Source organism: Bos javanicus, chromosome 29 (genome assembly GCF_032452875.1).
Source record: "Bos javanicus breed banteng chromosome 29, ARS-OSU_banteng_1.0, whole genome shotgun sequence".
Taxonomy (NCBI): domain Eukaryota; kingdom Metazoa; phylum Chordata; class Mammalia; order Artiodactyla; family Bovidae; genus Bos; species Bos javanicus.
Window position 1 is genome coordinate 39,928,907 of NC_083896.1, and position 4,079 is coordinate 39,932,985.

The following is a 4,079-nucleotide window of genomic DNA, read 5'->3' on the forward strand; positions in this document are numbered from 1 at the left end:
GGAAGGGATATATGTATACCTATGACTGATTCATGTTGAGGTTTGACCAAAAACAACAAAATTCTGTAAAGCAATTATCTTTCAATAAAAAAAGAAAAAAAAAAAATTCCCAGTCTTCCATATGGTTACCAATGGAAAGGTAGGAGGAGAGTGATAAACCAAGAGTTTGGGATTAACATATACACACTGCTGCTGCTGCTGCTGCTAAGTCACTTCAGTCATGTCCAACTCTGTGCGACTCCATAGACGGCATCCCACCAGGCTCCCCCGACCCTGGGATTCTCCGGGCAAGAACACTGGAGTGGGTTGCCATTTCCTTCTCCAATGCATGAAAGTGAAAAGTAAAAGTGAAGTCGCTCAGTCGTGTCCGACTCCTAGCGACCCCATGGACTGCAGCCTACAAGGCTCCTCCGTCCATGGGATTTTCCAGACAAGAGTACTGGAGTGGGTTGCCATTGCCTTCTCTGCATATACACACTACTAAATATAAAATAAATAATCAAGGAAGACCTACAGTACAGCCCAGGGAACCCTACTCAATGTTCTTTAATAACCTATATGGGAAAAGAATATAAGAAAGAATGGATACCTATATATGTATAATGGAATCACATCCCTATACAGCTGAAACTAATACAATATTGCAAATAAACTATGCATGCATGCTCAGTCACTAAGTCCTTTCTACCTCTTTGTGACCCCATGGACTGTAGGCTGCCAGACTTCTACATCCATGGAATTTTCCAGGAGTGGGTTGCCAGTTCCTCCTCCAGGGGATTTTCTGGACCCAAGGATCAAACCCACATCTTTTACATCTCCTGCACTGGCAAGCAGAAATCAACTACACTCCATACAAAATAAAAATTAAATTTATAAAAAAGGAAATATTACATCCAGCTACCAAAAGGGGCTCTTTCCCCTCCTGGGATTCCTGATGTGATGCTGGAGAGGGCAGAGTAGGTGGAGGACACCTCAGCATTATCTGAGATCGTGTTTCCCTGGCTTTGGTGTGCTTTGGCTTCTAATGGGCCCCTTTGACTTATTTTTGGAGGACCTAATGCAGGGCCTCATAGACACCAGGTTAGTTGAAGGCTGAGATGTAGGTGCTTGTGGGAGTGTGAAATCCCAGCTCTCTAGCCTTGGGTTGGAATACTTTTGAGGCAAACTTATGTTCCAGAGTTCCCTGTGAAAACAGGCTGCAGCTTCCCTCCCCAAGACTTGCATGCAATCACACTCAGGCTAGTTTCATCCTTTTCCTGTCCTGATTCCCCTATGCCCTCACTGGTTTCTCTGGAAGGTCCTTTTTAAAAAAATTTAACTGTGCTGAGTCTTCCTTGCTGCACGAGCATTCTCTAGTTTCAGAGAGTGGGGACTACTCTCTAGATATGGTAAGTGGGCTTCTCATTGCAATGGCTTGTCTTGTTGCAGATCATAGGATCTATGGCCTGAGATCTCAGTTCTTGTGGCCCATGGGCTTAGTAGCTCTCAAAATATGAAATCTCCCCAAACCAGGGGTCCAGCATGTCTCCTGCACCAGAAGGCAGATCAGTAACCACTGGACCACCAGGGAAATCCTTCTGAGAGGAACTTTGAAATAAATCACTTGTACATGAAACCTTGAGTCATGGGCTACTTCTGGGGAGGCTGACCTATGACGGTTCCCTAATCAGGCAATTCCTTGACACCAGGACTGATATAGGTTCACCTCACAAATGTTCCTATGGCATCCTGAAGCTGTCTCTGCCATATGGCTTTTTCTTGCTTGAGTTTCTGAAACCCACACTAGACCACAGCTTCCAGAGGGGCAGAGCTCTAACTTGACTCTCTTACAAGTCCACGTGAGTAGGTCTTGTCTCTATCCTCCAGACTCTAATGTCAAAACAAGGCTAACACACAGACTTGTTATTGGGTTATGAGTGTTAGGTTAAAAGCTCAACTGGCTGTAATCAAAGTCTAAATAATCTTGTCTTAAATGCAATACATTTACATGCAATAATAGTTCCAGTCAGTCCACAGTGATAGGAACCCTGGTTTTTCTTGTTGATAGTCAGTCATCTTCAACACATGATATTCACCTCTGGTCTAACATGGCTGCTCTAGCTCCTGTTATTATATCTGCATTCCAGAGAAGGGGAAGCAGGATATGCACCTTTCCTTAAAGAGCATAATCAACAGTTATAAAATTACTTTCACTCATTTCTCACTGGTTGCAATGAAGTCACAGAGGCATTTTTAAGTGAAAGAAAGGCTAGGAAATGAACTTTTTAGCTAAATGGCCATAAACTGGGGTTTTAGTTACCAAATGAATGAGGCAAATAGGAGTGACTGTTATACCTTTCTGATTCAGTGAAGAGAAGGTGACTTACACTATGAACGCATAAAAACCCCAAATCTGAAAGTCTCAACATAACTAAGCTTTATTTCTCACTCACATCTGACTTTGGTGGACAGGGGGCCCTACTCATCACACCCTTTCAGGGAGCAAAGTGGATGGAGGCACCTTCTGGATACAAGGGAAGGGAGTGTGAGGCAAATTAGGATCTGACTCCAAATGCTTCACTTGGAAGTGACATATCACCTCTACCAAATTCCACTGGCCAAAATAACTTCCATGGTCATGGCAAACCTGAAGGTGGTGGGTACACAGAAGGGCAGTGGGAGTGATCCTACCGCAGAACATTCATTATGAGTAACAAGGGCCACCACCCTTCATTCATGTCCCTGCGCTTTGTTCTTTGGTTCTTCCCATGCTGCTCCTCCATCTCTTTTGGCCTGTAGATATAGATTTGGATAAGATCAAAAGAGAGGACATATGCTAGACTGTAAATATATGGGGAAAACAAGAAAGGAAGGAAGGAAAGGCAGACCGCTGGGAACCTATGCTGCCCTCCTTCAGGAGTCCACCAGCCTCTTTCCCTGCTGTCCGACCCCCTCAGCTCTGTGATGCCGGGGGACCTCAAGAAGTGGCCCGGGCCCTTGAGCCTACAGGAAGTGGATTAGAGGCTGCAGCACCCACTGCAGGTCAAATACGGCTGGGTGAAGGTCGACAAACTGGCCAAAGTGCTGACACCCACCCAGATTAAGAACTGGCCCACCGGCAATGCATGGGACAGGCTTGATTCATGTAAATTGTACACCTTGGTCTTAACAGATCTGGATGCTCCCAGCAGGAAGGACCCCCAAATACAGGAAATGGCACCACTTTCTGGTGGTCAACATGAAGGGCAATGACATCAGCAGTGGCACATTCCTCTCAGATTATGTGGGCTCTGGGCCTCCCAAGGGCACAGGCCTGCATCACTACATCTGACTGGTTTATGAGCAGGAAAGACCACTGAAGTTTGATGAGTGCATTCTCAGCAACTGATCTGGGGACTACCGTGGCAAATACAAAGTGGCCTCTTTCTGCAAAAAGTATGACCTCGGGGACCCCAGTGACCAGTACGTGTCACCAGGCTGAATGGGATGATTATGTGTCCAAGCTCTACGAACGGCTGTCTGAGAAGTAGAGGAGTGGGACACTGTCCCAGAGTCCCCAAACAGTGTTTCCCTTTAGTGATGAATGTAGATTTCTGCCCACACACACCCCCCAACTCACCCCCCAACCCACCCCCCTACCCTGCCACTCCCTGCCCGAGTCCTGAGCAGTCAGATTTAGGTTTAGGGTGACTTTTCTTCCCTTCTGCCTGCCCTGTATAATTCTAGGGGGTTTATGTTTTGATCAAACTTGAACTCTGTTTTGGTGGGGGTTACTTTGCTACTGTGATGGAGTTTATCAAAATGTTAATGTGAGAATGACAACCCAGATTTTAAAGAAGAAAAAAAAAAAATTTCTGGTAAAAAGACCAGGTTTGCAATATTAGAACAGAGCATCAAAGAATCTTTAAGGGAGGTTGAAAACAAAGAAGAGATTGACTGCCTCTACTTTTGTGAGCCCAAGCACAGAACTGTGTATGAAGTCTCCTAATGGCATATGTTTTCACAGCCCTGTCTCACCAAGACAATGAGGGGCCCACATGTCCACTAACCCCCAATGCCTCAGGCTGGTTACTGGGTGTCAGTGTCCCACTCTGGCTCCT

The 4,079-nt window shown here is 45.6% G+C and overlaps 1 pseudogene; it reads left to right on the plus strand.

Moving 5' to 3' along the window:
- Positions 1–2,943: 2,943 nt before the first annotated feature.
- Positions 2,944–3,588, plus strand: LOC133241869 (phosphatidylethanolamine-binding protein 1-like; annotated as a pseudogene).
- Positions 3,589–4,079: the final 491 nt, after the last annotated feature.